The sequence below is a fragment of the Sus scrofa genome, chromosome 7 (assembly GCF_054392235.1).
Source record: "Sus scrofa isolate SSC_HxYL_T2T_F1_AM1 chromosome 7, Sscrofa_HxYL_maternal_Yorkshire_Landrace_v2.0, whole genome shotgun sequence".
In the NCBI taxonomy this organism is placed as follows: domain Eukaryota; kingdom Metazoa; phylum Chordata; class Mammalia; order Artiodactyla; family Suidae; genus Sus; species Sus scrofa.
The window spans coordinates 6,111,434-6,126,672 of NC_139389.1; the positions used below are offsets into that span (position 1 = coordinate 6,111,434).

General features: G+C 38.1%; 2 long non-coding RNA genes across 3 annotated transcripts in view; one reads left to right on the top strand and one right to left on the bottom strand.

The window, feature by feature from the left end:
* LOC102167185 (uncharacterized) overlaps nt 1-15,239 on the bottom strand; it is a 367,702-nt gene that overhangs the window by 148,296 nt on the left and 204,167 nt on the right. For both annotated transcript variants that reach the window (XR_014809578.1, XR_014809577.1), the window contains one exon: nt 667-846. This is a non-coding gene — a long non-coding RNA (uncharacterized LOC102167185). The remainder of the gene's footprint in view (nt 1-666; nt 847-15,239) is intronic.
* Nucleotides 4,592-14,771, top strand: LOC146401169 (uncharacterized). Its single transcript, XR_014809573.1, has 2 exons — nt 4,592-4,787; nt 10,401-14,771. It is a non-coding gene; the product is annotated as an uncharacterized LOC146401169 (long non-coding RNA).

The following is a 15,239-nucleotide window of genomic DNA, read 5'->3' on the forward strand; positions in this document are numbered from 1 at the left end:
CTATAACATAGGTCTCAGATGCAAGTTAGATACCGTGTTGCTGTGGCTGTGGTGTAGGCTGGCAGCTGCAGCTCCGATTCAACCCCTAGCCTGGGAACCTCCATATGCCGCAGGTGTGGACCTAAAAAGAGTCAATTTACAAAAACTTGAAACATAAAAAAAAAAAAAAAATAGCAAAGAACAGAAAATTTAAATAAAGGTCTAAGGTAGCAATTACAAAGATATCCTAAGGGAATAGATGATGAATTGCCACATATATGTTATACACATGCATCCGAGATGGTGTTTAAAGGCAGGGAAATCACTTTATGTAAACTACATAAATAATAAATATGTTTATGAGACGTGTTCCCCAAACTAACTTCACTCTGAATTCACTTCATGTGCTGAATGTCCAGGGGCTGTTTAATGTCATCTGTGCACCAAAAAAAAAAAAAAAAAAAAAAAAAAAAAAAAGAAGTTGGCTGCCTGGAGTACTTGTCAGCAATGAGTCTTTTTTTGGACACCCAATAAACTTCAATGATCGGCAGTGCTTTTTTCTGATAGCTACTTTACAAAACACACACACGACAATTTCCCAAGCTCAAGGAAGCCCTACTTCCAGACTTTGAAATCAAATGGAAGGTTCTATAAGGTAAAACACAATCCTTTGGCTGTTCCACTTACTTTTATATAGAGGACCTGGATCCGATATCTCAGAACAGTGTGGGAGCAGAGGCCAGTGTTGCTTTGCTGACATCAGCAGGCAGGCTTTCTTCTTGTCAGTAAGTGAAAGCTTATGATCAGGAAGGAGGATTTTTTTTTTTCCTAGGTGTCTTTTGTGGAGCTTCCCATCTTGCCTTTCATCTATAATGAAACAGCATTTAAAAGAAGGTGGCGTGTGAGATGAAACCAGAACAGTCTTTATTTCCCGTGAATAGAGAGCTGCTGTTGCAGTTAACTTTTGCCTTGTATTTTGTTTTGACACCACTGTCAAAACGTTTAACTCTTCCTTTCCCGGAACTTGTCATTTGTGGAAAGCGAGTGGTGACCGGCAGAGGACTTCGACGGATGTTACTGAACACAAGTCTGATGCAGTGAACTCGGTGTTATTACGCGATAAGAAAATGAGGCAGAAATAAACAACCTGACATTTTACTTCCCTTTTAGAGGGTAGCTCAGACGAAAACCACATGAGTCAGGCCTGCCGATTTGGAAATAGGAAACAGGACCAGTCGCGCTTTTTCTAAACTTGAAACCAAAGAAATTGTACACTTCTGGAAGAGTTCCACACTTGAGCTGTTCTAGGTAACCTCTAGATCTTCAGAACCCATCTGATGGCTTTGAAGTCTGCTAAAACAGAGCTCGGCAATTTTTATTGCGTCAAAGGCCCAGAGTTCAAAGGAAACAGGACCAAACTGGCCTGCTTGCCCAATGGTGGGAAACGGCTGGATCAAGCTAAGTCAGGATACGCAGAAGGGAAAAGTGTGTTCAGGAGACCATCTGTCAGTAACAGAATATAGACGCCGATTGCCACGGGGTAGAAGAGCAAGTGTCTTAAGATAACGAGGACCTACATAGTAATTAACTGTCCTGCTGTCTGTTAAGTATGTGAACACACACACACGCACACAAAAAAAAGAGAAGTTGGCAACTGGGATGAGAAGAACAGACCACAAAGAGGACTGAGTGCAAACGCTTTACGCCTGCGCTTTGGTGAGTTCAGAGGAAAAACTGAACGTGATTCCTTCAGGGGAGCTGCAGGGAGGGAAGAGAACCAGGAATGCTCTCCCCGGAAGGAGATATAAAGGAACCAAGCGGAGAAAACCTAGGAAGGTCCTCTTCCGCTGGGTGAGAGCCTTTGAAAGGGTGAGGATTCTCATTTCGCTTCGGAGCCGTCGGAAGTGTGACAAGAGGGAGAGTGGCAGATGAGAAAGGCGACTGGACCAGCAAGTCCAGCACAGTGCAGTGTTTCAGGACGGGAGCTACCTGGGAAACTGGCATCCGACTGGGGTGACACAAACGTTTAAATTTGTATCCTTGGCCTTTCCATATTCACTGCCTGCTGTTTTCACACACACTTTCACTGTCTGCTATCCCACAGGTGCGGAGGGTTGTCTGTTGACTGCTCTTTCCTCTATATGCTTCTGATTCCAAATGCCTTATTGAGTGCAGGATAGTGACCTTTGGGGCCATAAAACGCATTGTGGTGCAAGACTTTCCCGTGCATGGTGTGATGTTCCCTAGCATCCCTGGTCTCTACCTGCCGAGATGCCATTAGCATCCCCTCACGCGGTGGTAATGAAAAAGAAAAAGAAAAATACATTAAAAAAAAAGTCTCCAGAGGGTCCCCGGTCTAGTTTGTGCTTATTATGCTATCTGGAAAAGTTGATGTTAAAAATAAATGTGCTTCCCTAGAAATATTTTGCAAGAGGTGACAAGTGAGAAGAAAGTCTAACCTACCTATTTGCTAATCATTAGTTAATTGCCCTGAATTGATACTTGGTGTCACATTTTCAAAACCTGTACATTTTTTTTTTTTTGTCTAGGGGCTTTGATGGATGCATTCATCTTTTTTAGGAAGTCATGTTATTTATCCATATCTATCTATCTATCTAGTTACCTACCTACCTACTTATGCATGTTTATTGCCTTATATATGTCATTTCTGGAGTTAAAACATTTGGAAGATATGACTTCCCCAAACCAGACCAGGTCATCTGTAGCTCACAGAAGATAACTTAGAAAGAGTGCAGGGTCAAAACATACTGTGTGTGAGGGAGAAAACTCTTCATAAATGCCAACAGTTATTGGCTTGAATTCAGAAGTGGAATAAACTTGATCCATAAGTACAAGGGTGATGACAAGTAACCAAATTTAACAATATTGAAGAGATCATTATAGCCATTTCTTGACCTACCTCTGACATAGTTTCTGGGATGTTTATATGCAAGTCCCAAGTGTTTAATGACATGAGGCATCTGTGACAGTGTGGAAAGTACTGTAGGCTTGGAGTCGAACAGTTAGGTCCAAGTCTCAGTCCTTCTAGATAATCACTTAGAGTGGAGAGGCTAGAGATTCTTATCCAGAAAATAAAGAGAATAAGAATTCCACAGAGGGCTGTTGTACAGATGAGACAGAATAGCTTGGAGGCTGAAATGCCTGATCACTGGAAAGATGCTATGAAAATGATTTGATTGCTATTTACTTAAAATGTATTAAAATGTAGAGAACGAAGGAGAAATGTTACAGTTGCCTTAAGGAGTTCTTATGAACATTTTTCTGGGCAAGCAGCTGAACCAGACTTCAGGTGTGTCATGCCTGGGGGAGGGGAGCAAATCAAATCACATCTCGTATACATCAGGGGAAATGGATATAGAGGAAAGAACTGTATACATAAGTATTTTGTAAAGTGAAAAATCCCCATCACATTTTTGGGGCAGTAGAAATAATCATTCTATTTTGCAAGTTCATTTTTAATATTGAGAATTTATGATAGCTATGTGTAATACCAGTATCTTTAAATATTATATTTTCTTGACTTAAAATAAAACTTAATTCCCCTTTTATTCATTACTCTCACTGGCATTCCACTCCCCAGGTTAAATATTTTGATTAAACTCACAGAAAAAAAAAAAAGGTACTGACAAGTCAGAGTTGAGAATTCACCTCATTATAGTATAGTTCAGGAAAAGAGATTTAAAAAGGAAAAACTGAGCAATGCAAAAATATAACGTTGTCATAAGGTAATGAGTTTGAGTGGTTTTATTAGAGCAAGGAGGAAAAATACATGACACACTCAATTTTCATTATGGCTTTAAAATAACCATTTTCAATCGGCTAAAAAGCTTCTTCTTGATGGTCATGAAATGGTACAAGATGATGGAATAAGAGATCCTGCTGGAGGCTTACCTGCTTTGTGTTTCCTATAGTATTAGGAGCATAATCATCAAAATATCTTCCTCTAGAATAATCTACCCACATGACAAGTGAAGGAAAGAGCGCCATTTACATTAGGAAGATAATTGATTTTTCCATTTCCTGTTTTCTCATCTTATCTGGAAAATGGTCATTTTATAATCTAGCTTATACCAGCTCATCAATTATAGAGTAGATTCTATGTTAGTTGTTAATATATGCAGCCAAAAAACTTTACATGGATATTCAAACTTTGAAATAAAAACTGCGTCGTGGCGCAGTGGTTAACGAATCCGACTAGGAACCATGAGGTTGCGGGTTCGGTCCCTGCCCTTGCTCAGTGGGTTAACGATCCGGCTTTGCCGTGAGCTATGGTGTAGGTCACAGACGCGGCTCGGATCCCGCATTGCTGTGGCCCTGGCGTAGGCCGGTGGCTACAGCTCCGATTCAACCCCTAGCCTGGGAACCTCCATATGCCGCGGGAACGGCCCAAGAAATGGCAAAAAGACAAAAAAACAAAAACAAAAACAAAAACTGGTGACACAGCTAAAGTTCTGTTAAAATCAATGCATTTCCATTGGACACTTCAGATATTATGTGCATGAAAAACTTTAATCTCTTTGGAAATGTACCTTCAAATGACGTCATGGAACTCACCAGGATTTCCTTATTTAAAAAATTCTCATCTACTCAGACACGAACATAGAAGGTGTACCTTTTTCTGAAGAGTCGCTGTTGAAGAGGCGGGAAAAGGAGAAAGAGCTTGGAGATGTTTTCCCTCAAACACGGACCTTTCATTGCTGTGTGTGTGTACTTGTTCCACTTTCTGGAGCGAAGTGTGTTTCCAGCCACTCTCTGTCTAGGACACTTGATGTCTCAGGTTCTTTCAGGTGAGTCTCCTCATACATGGCAAAAGCTTCTCAGTTTATAAGTGACCTCATTAACAGATATAAAATGCCATACTGGTACCAGATAATTCCCTTGACATTTTATAGTGTCTTATTTCAAAGCTGTGGTTTGCATATCCATTTAATATTCGTGGTTGACGTCTCAATGCCTAACACAGACCCTGCTCTATCATCGGTAAGCTAGCACGAGCTCTATTGTAAAATGGTATCACTCTTGCTTTCAAGAGTGATGGATGAAACACGAGGGACTAAAATGCTTTGGAATGCAGTTTTAAATCTTTCACTTGAATGTCACTATGTCTGATCCCCAGGAATGTCCGAATTCTAAACCGAATGATAAACCTATAGTTGAAAGCCTGAATCTGAGAGCTGGTGAATATGCTAGTTCCCTCATTCTGTCACGGAAATGAAAGTTTACTTTGAATGAGCTCGGTGCAAGACATGACCATTTCTTCCATACTTATCCTTCCTTGGTTCCATCCTTCCTTCTGTCTGTCCTTCCTTTTGTTCATTCTACTGACACACAGGGAACTGTGGAGCCCCTGGTATCAGACGTCATACCAGACAAATGAGATAGAGACCCGAGAAAGGTCAACAAGGCCCTGAAGGATGCAACCGAAGCATCCAGCCACTTTAAATGGCCATAGAAAGAAGAGGAGGAAAATACGGGGTGATGGAAGACCACATGGGAGAAGCATCTGGTCCAGGCTCCATGCGCTCTCTCCCTCCCAACCCTCAGCCCCTCTTCTTACTCTAGGGGGGGGTTCCAGGAAGCTTTAGGACTTATACGCAAAAATAATTAACAGAAGATAAAAATGTCAAACGGGGATGTTCCTTGGTGGCGCAGTGGGTTAAGGATCCAGCGTTGTCACAGCAGTGGCTCTATTTACTGCTGTGGTGCAGGTTTGATTCCTGGCCTGGGAACGTCCACATGCCATGGGCTTGGCCAAAAAAAAAAAATCAATCTTTAAAAAGTATAAAAAGTGTCAAATAGGAATTAAGGTATTTATAGATTATTTCTGCATGGAAAATGGGATGTACATGTTTTTATTGCTCTTTTCTTACATTTTCTGTTATGTTGACAAGTGGCTTTTTGGCACTTTGCTTTCTTTGTCTGCAAAAAATATATAATATAGAGATTTTTGAAAGGATATTGTCCTCCCACCTTTTTAAGCACTGTTTCCCATCCTATTCCTGCTACACTGCACTCATATGCACACAAATTCTTGACTGGGATCTGTGAGATATCCTGAAAATTCCTAATATTGACTTACATCCTCATTTGAAGAAATCATAAATTTAATTAATCTGAGGCACTTAGCTTGATAATAATTGAACCCAGTTCACAACAACAAAAAACTCAATTGTGGTGCTTAAAGTTTTTAAATCGTGATTGCCTTTTTCTTTTACTTCTGTCTAGTTGAGAGTCGACCTTGGATAAAATCCATTTGCAAATTCAAATTAAATAAAGCCAAAGTATTAATATGAGTAGGTAGGTATGAAAGCAATTGAAACTTCTAAAAATATTTTGAAAGAATTGGCATAATAGGGAAAAGTATTAAATATGACACATTCTTCAAAACTGATTTGAAAATGTATACCTACTCATGACATAAGTAATACAGCAATGATAAATAGAGAAATACTATAATTTGTGGAAACCTAGTATGTGACTATCTGAATTGTTCAAGGAAATGTAGGTTTCCATTCTTTTAAAGAAAAAAATATTCATCCTGTACCCTCCACAGCTGTTTTAAATGATCACATATTCCATTTGAGAAATTGTAGATGTCAGAGATATTAAAAATTGGCAAATAAGAATTATATGTTTCTAGCTTTTTATGCAGAGTTTATAAATTTTTTGGATAAAGAAAAAATAAGTATAATCCTATTTATAATGTTCAGAACTTAGAAGCCATCTAAATGCCCAATAATAGAATATAAATAGAATATCATTTTTTAAAATGGGACAGTAGGTAAAATACTCATAATAAAATGTTAAGCAAGAAAACAGTATATGAAAATCCATCTTATATAGCTAAAAATAAATGTTTAAAAGTGGTTGTTCAAAAGCTTGCCAGTTTGATTAGGTCCCATTGGTTTATTTTTGCCTTTATTTCTGTTGCACCAAAGGAAACCAAAAAGAAAACAAAAAGACAACTTACAGAATGGGAGAAAATTGTTTCAAATGATGCAATGGATAAGGGCTTGATCTCTAAAATATACAAATAACTTATACAACTAAACAGCAGAAAAGCCAACAACCCAATGGAAAAATGGGCAAAAGACCTGAATAGACTGTTCTCCAAGGAAGATATTACACATGGCCAACAAGCACATGAAAAAAATGCTCAACATCCCTGATTATTAGAGAAATGCACATCAAAACTACCATGAGATACCACCTCACACCAGTCAGAATGGCCATCATTAATAAGTCCTCAAATAACAAATGCTTGAGGGGGTGTGGAGAAAAGAGAACCCTCCTGCACTGTTGGTGGGAATGTAAGCTGGTACAGCCACTATGGAGAACAGTCTGGAGGTACCTTAGAAATCTATACACAGAACTACCATATGATCCAGCCATCCACCCTTGGGCATATATCTGGACAACACATTCTTTAAAAAAGACACATGCACCCCCATGTTCATTGCAGCACTATTCACAATAGCCAAGACATGGAAACAACCCAAATGTCCATCGAGAGATGACTGGATTAAGAAGATGTGGTATATAGACACAATGGAATACTACCGAGACATAAAAGAGATCAAAATAATACCGTTTGCAGCAACATGGATAGAACTAGAGACTCTCCTACCGAGTGAAGTAAGTCAGAAAGAGAAAGACAAATACCAAATGATATCACTTATATCTGGCACAAAGGAACCTTTCTACAGAAAGGAAAATCATGGACTTGGAGAATAGACTTGTGGTTGCCGAGGGGGAGGGGGAGGGAGTGGGAGTGGGAATGGGATGGATTGGGAGCTTGGGGTTAATAGATGCAGATTACTTGGAATGGATTAGCCATGGGATCCTGCTGTGTAGCTCTGGGAACTATATCTAGTCCCTTATGATGGAGCCTGATGATGTGAGAAAAAAGAATGTATACATGTAGGCGTAACAGGGTCACCATGCTGTACAGTAGGAAAAATAATGTATTGGGGAAATTAAAAAAAAGGTTGTTTTTTCATAATACAATATAGTAATACAGCCACAGTTTAGGGATTCTTTGTCCTCCCCAAATCATACAGCAGCGTTTCTACTTGCAGAACACAATGTGGTGCTCTCTGTGGGGGACACAGAAATGACTGACTCTCTTTATTTGTGTTTCTCGTTTTGGCAGTGGTGTTGTATATACTTCATGGAGGTTGTACCAGGTGGACTTTATAAAAGCACACTCCCTGCCATGGACCAGAACGTGACTATCTCCCCTGAGTGTGTCCCCTTCACTGCTAAGTGTGATGTGAGGGTGGCCTGTAAATCATAGAAGCTGCTTTATGGAACCATTCCTTGTAAATTACAGCCAAATAAACCTCAGTCCTGCTCTGTTTCTCTAGACAGGAACAGTATTTTGTAACTGCTTTGAGAAAGCATGTTTGAGAAAGCATGTTTGAGAAAGCATGTGGAACGACACTCCAAACCTGGAGAACACTCTCAACATTCCTTGTAAAAGGGATTTTTTTTTTTTTTAGGCCCCCAAAGGTGGCTTTCTCACAATAAACTGGGAAACAGATGAAAGGCAGGTTGCTCCATTTTTTCCTATGTGGGAAGCACACATACTTAATGCGAATGGACTTGTACCCTGAAGTAGCAATAAAAATTTAGACAATGAGACGATGATAAGAGGTAACAGACGAGGCCTAGATACCATTATTGTTCCTAAAGGAAAAACGATGTAGGCGTCGGTCCAGTGTAAATGTTTTCAATTAACAGCATCACCTCTTATTCCCAACCACTTTTAGTTCATTCATGCACTGCATTTCTTCAAGTATGTCTTCAATACTTTTGCAGTATATTTTTGTCAATGTTAGAGTTACAATTTTAAAAATTATTTTTTCTTGTTAATAAAATGCATCATGCTTAATTTTCTTTTACTATAGAAGGTACAAATCAGTTTCTGCTGGGGTCATGGGCATAACATAGAGTAATAGAAAGTATTAGGGCACTTTCCAGATAGATGAAATTAAATAAGAATTTCTAAATACTAAAACACCGAGAAGAAAATTTTCGAAATATTTATCTAGAGATCATAAAAGTAACTCCAAATAAAATTTGCAATATATTTGGTTATGCGTAAGGAACTGACTTCCAAATGCAAGAGATACATAAGTAAAATTGTGAAGAAAGCCAAAAAATGGAGAAAGTATTTTCAAGTCATAATACGTGAGCTATTTGTGCAAAATAATAAAAAGCAGGCTAAATCTAAGCACAGTGGACAAAGAATGCACACAATTCATGAAGTAAAATTAGTGAATTGACAGTCAACTTGAAAAAGTAAATACTAGTAACATAATATTTGTAAATTAATATAACTTGTGTAACTATAGAGGTTTGTAAAATGCGGTATCACCCAGGGCTGTGAAAGTGAAATAAACAAAAATTATTTTATGCTTACTTTCCTGGAAGAAATGTATATCAAAATTTTAAAAGAATGTACATTTGATCCAGTACTTTCAGTTCTAGGCTATATGTCAAATATAGGTCAAAACATAGAAAAACATTCCAACAAAACCTTATTTATAAAATATAGAAATTAGAAATAGGCTAAATGATCAAAAATAGAACATGATTAAATTATATATTATATATGAACTAGGATAGCAAGAAAATGCTCAGAATAAAATCTTAAATTAAAAAAACCTTTTAAATAAATAATCTGCACAAAATTGGTTATATTTTATGATTATATTTCCACAGTGCAATTAAGAGTGAGTTTTAATTTTCTCTTTATACTACTTGATATTTTTTCACTTTTCTAAACAAATTTTAATTACTTTAATCATCCTTTAATAAGAAATATTATTTCAAGAGAGAGAAAGAAGGAAAAAGAAGGTACTGCAACAAAGGTATCGTGTTTCAAAGGCTGGATTCATGTGTAATTTCAGGCTTGTTTAATTCACATGTTTCTAAGTATTGCAAATCATAACTATCAAAGTAATTGCATATTTACCACAATAGAGTCATAAAAGCATTAAAGCTGATAAGGCAGCTGTGTTGACGTGAGACTCCTTAATACTGTAATGGTCAAAGTAGCTGGGATTGATCTTATCAACCATCTGTACATAAAGGAGCCTCGTGGTCCTATCGTCATATCCCCATTGACGCGATATACTGTGCAGAAACCCGTGTGCCTTGTTGCTATGGTACCTGGGCGATCTTTGTGGGTTCCAGTTCCACTCTAGCTCGTTTGGGCATGTTTCAGGCATTCACAAACAAAAGAATGAAGTTTCTGTGTACACCCATACGGTTTTCTGGAGTCCTCCCTCCAGCTGAATATAGCAAAGAAACCAGCAAATGATTCCCTTTTAAGCATAGTCCTATGTTTATGCTGTACAGATACAAGAATCCATTTTTTTTTTTTTTTTTAATAGGCAGAGCATTTATTTTCCGGATGCTAAACTCCAAGGAAAAAGCCACCTAAAGGAAAAGAGGAGAAATGAAGTGACAAGAAACGCAACGGCCATCAGCAACCACCTCCGCCGTTTCCACCGGCCTCCAACAATAAACGTCTCTCTGGCCCTTGGCCTCAGTCTCAGATGATCTCAGAAATCAGGAAGGGGTGGGGGGCAGAGAGAGAGGTTTTCACTATAAAACTGTAACAAAGTCTCGTCCCAGAAATCAAGGCATGGATGTCTGTTTTCCTGGTTAAAGAGGAGAGAGATTTTTGGGTTCTCACTCTTACTTGGGGAAAGCCATTTACTCCTCTGTGACTTTTACTTCTTTATCTGAGAAGAAGAGCTGAAATATTTGTCATCTATCAGCTCTCCAGGACTGCCTCTAAAATCCATTACATTTATAAATGTTTCACCTGTTTTGAATAAACAGGCAAACCCTTTCATTAGTCTTCTCTGGGTTTGCCAGTTTATTCTTTTAGAGTTATTTTTATCACTAGATCAGTGGATTGCAAAAATTATCAGCTTCCCAAAGATGGCCGGGAATTTTTTATATAGACTCTAGCATATGGCAAATACTATGACAATAGAAGAAGTTTATTAAATTTACCAAAAGTGTGATACTGGTTGTTCTTTGCATTGTATTAATACTTTATTAATTCATTCTCATTCTCTCTCCCTTTTTCTATCTCCATCCAACCACCCCACTCTGATCTGTCTGTCGTATGTATATGGAACAGTTGTAGTTTTTAAAAATTATTATTACAAAGTTTCTTTGAAAATTTTTGAATTTATTCAAAGTAAATAAAATTGTATGAATTGTTGATTGTTCAATACTCTAGTTTTAAAGTCCTTAGAAAACAGAATTTTAACAGTCTTAACCTCTACTTGACTCCAACAACCCACACTAAGGACCACATCTTGGACCTTGTCACAGTGCAAATGCATTTCCACCCTGTCACGGCAGAGTCTGAAATTCTCATCTCTGACAGTAAACGGTTGTTTCACTTTTCCATCTACTCACATTCTCTGACACTGTCTCTGTCATTCCTTCCAACTCTCTCCGTTACTCCATTATCAACATGTGCAGGTCTTCCTTCGAAATAACTCTTATTTTTTCCCCAACTTAATCTGGATAACTGATGTTTCCTATTAATTGTCTCAGTGTTCCCTCTTCCTCCTTCCCCCCTGCAAATCTGCCTAAAGAAGAAAGGTGCCAGCTATTGGTCAGCGGCTGAGAATTTTGGAAGGAGATTAAAATATTCAGAAGAGGAGTGGAAGCCAGGTGGGAAGAGGAACCAGATGAATGAGTTCAAGACTGAGGCTGGGGCCAGGCAACAAGTGCCAGAACCACCTTCTTTTGGTGACCTGCCTTTGGGGTGGAGGAAGTTAGGTGGCCAAAAGCATTAGGCTGGGTGAATATCCAATGATTACGAAGAAGAGAAGCTGTTACTCAGCACATTGGTTTCCCAGCGGTTTCAAGCTCCCTACATTTAGGCAGAGCTTTTGTCGATCATCCTTCTCTCTCCACTTACTTCCCCCTCTTGCGTATTTCCTAGCAGGGCTCTTTACAGCACATGCTGGCTCACTACAGCTCCTGCTTTATTCCTTCCCACTTCAATGAGAAGATAAAAGCCTCAGGACAGAAACCACTATTACAGGCCTCCTCAATAAAATACTGGACGGCTTTTTCCCATCCCTCTCTGCCTCTGAAGAAGAAAGGTTCCTGCAGGTCCCTGGCGTGGCTCTCAGCCCTCGTGTTTCGGAAGATCCTGCTTCCTCCACTTTTGCATAGGCCCACAGTGTTTCCCATTCTAGTGGGAACTTTCCGACGATGGGTAAGGGTGGATTTATTTTTGCTCACACCTGACATCTCCAGAGCCAGGCACAAAGTAGGGACTCAGAAATAAGACTGGGTGTCTTCTAGGACTTGGTCTGCAAGATACAGTGTTTGAAGACCTTATATTGACTTTGGATTCTTCTCTTCCCTCTTTGAAAAGGTTTGATTCCCCTCCCGCCTCCACAAGGGCCTTTGTCCTAATTTGGAGAGAAGAAGAAATATTCACTCAGCTTGTTCAGGTTCTCCTTTGAAACACCGTCTACCTCGCACATGGATAGTATCTTTAAAACTCACAAGTCAAGAAGTCATCATATTTATTCCAGGTTCTGCTGTCACCACTTCCCTCAGAGGGAACTATGAATTTTCATTATATCTGGGTGTATGGGAATTCTCTGTACTGTGTTTGTAACTTTTATTTGAACCTAAGACCATTCTAAAATTAAACATTTGTTAAAAAATAATAGGACACCTTGACAAATTTTATAAAAATTACATTTTAGATGAAATGGATAAATTTCTGGAAAAATATGAAGATTGCTAATTTTAATAATTATTCAGATTTTAAAAATGTGCAGCACTTCTACTTCTGAAGTTATCAAAGTTTAAAACTGCACCAAGACTTCTGCAGAAATCCATATTTTCATGTAGATAAACATATTAATAATTAAAAAATATATATAGCCATAATAACTATATAAAATATGCTTATTGAGATGGAGATATCTATTTAACTGTTTTTTCTTTAATATTTTCTAATGAACTGTACATGATTATATATTTTTCACAACATAATTTTAAACATCAACTTAATTATTTGTTCATAGATCCTTTGATCCAGTGTTAAACAGACCATCCATTTTTAAAAATAACTTTAAGAAACTTGTAATAAATGCAATTTTCCACCAGTGACCTTTTATTACCTTAGTAATGGAACTCTAGGGTGTGGTCATTTTAGACCTGTAGTGCATGGGAACTTGCTTTCCTGAGTTCCTCCCTATCTGTGTTTCTCCTGGCAGAATGTGGGTAAGCCTGTGGTAGGATGAAAAATGCCCTACTTCCAAGATATCCACCTTCTCATGCCTAGAACCTGTCAGTATTGCCACACATAAACCACTCTCTTTTACGGATGTGATTGAATTAATTATTCTGAGATGAGAAGAGTGTCCGGCATTATCCACGTGGGATCACAAACACTCTTCTAAGAAGGAAAAGAAGGGACCTTTGACCTCTCAGCCCTGAGCCTGTGACCAAGGAGGCAGAGTTTGGAGGGATGTAGCCACGAACCAAAGAAAATGGCGGCTTCAGAAGCTGGAATAGGCAAGGGTGGGATTCCAACAGAAGCTGGAACAGGCAAGGACGGAATTCCAACAGAAGCTGCAACAGGCAAGGATGGGATTCCAACAGAAGCTGCAACAGGCAAGGACGGGATTCCAACAGAAGCTGCAACAGGCAAGGATGGGATTCCAACAGAAGCTGCAACAGGCAAGGATGGGATTCCAACAGAAGTTGGAACAGGCAAGGATGGATTCTCCCCTAGACTCTCTGGAAGGAGTGTGGCCCTGCAGACCTGATTTTAGCCCCGTGAAACTGACCGGAACAGCTGCTCTAAGAACTGTGATATGAGAGTTCTCTGGTGATTCGTTACAGGGAGGGTGGGAGACTAACAGAGAGCTCTTACCACCACAGCCAGTGTCTACACTAAATATTGTCACATTTTAAAGGCAAACATATCTTAATTATTTTGCATCTATTTGATTGCTAGGTTGGAAGAAAAGTAGAATTTTATTGTATTTTTATTATAAATTTTCTCTTCAAGTTGTTTGCCATGTTTACTCTATTAGACGCTTAGTATCTTATTTATTTTAACTTATGGTATGTTGAGGCCACTAACACTTTATCAAGTTTGTTTCAAGTAAATTCTCCAATTTGAAATTTAATTTCATTTGTCAAATTTTTAGCCATATGTAAGTTTTAACTATTCTGGTTTAATCTCTCTCTTCTTCACTGTGGAGTTTACCGGTCCTCTTTTGCTTAGAAGCACCTTATCATTTGCTTATATTCCCCTCTAATTTTCCTTTGTTTCATGTTTTACACTTTTATAATAATATTTTTATCCCATATATACTTTATGTTAGTATAAGATATGAGTTGACAGTCTGATTTTATTTTTCCAAATGTTTTAACAATTGTCTCAGCACCACTTAACTCTTCTTTTTTATTCTCTCATTCATTTGTGTGACTATCTTTGTCAAATACTATTTTATATATATCAGGTTTGATTAAGTATTTTCTCTATTACTCATTTTTTAATTTTCTGTAATATATTTATATGTACAGAAAACAATCTTCCCTTATTACTCTCTTTTTTTCTCCCAAAGGTCTTGGGTCTTCCTGACCAGACCGAACCTTATATTTGCAGATCAACTTAAATTCTCAAGTTCTCAGAAAATCACATATTTTTAAAAAGTTTACTTGGAATGATATCAAATTTATTAATAAATCTATGAGAAATTGACGTCTTAGTATTTACCTCCCTATTCAGGAACCTGATTTGTCTCTCAATTTACTCAAATTTTCTTCTGCATCTATTTATAATATGGATATTCAGGCTCAGAGAAAGCCAAAAAATGAAAATGCGATTAAAATAATCAGGTTTGGGACTTTCTGATTTGGAATAGATAACCGAAGCTCAGGGAAAAGAGAAAAACTGGGTAAAGATAAAATCCCTAAGTAATTAGTAAGTACGAAGTGTTGATTAAGCCTCAACATTGAATTGTATAAGGAAATACCTGATTCTCTAAAGACCTGTGGTCACTAATATTAGGAACGTCTCTTAGCAACCTTTATTTATTATGCATTTATTAAGATAAATAAGTAAATACATAAAAATACATCTGTTCAGCTGGACAAGGAAAAAAAACAAATGACTGAATGGCTTCTCACATTAAAGTTTGTGGGCACAGTGTACTTAGGAGGAC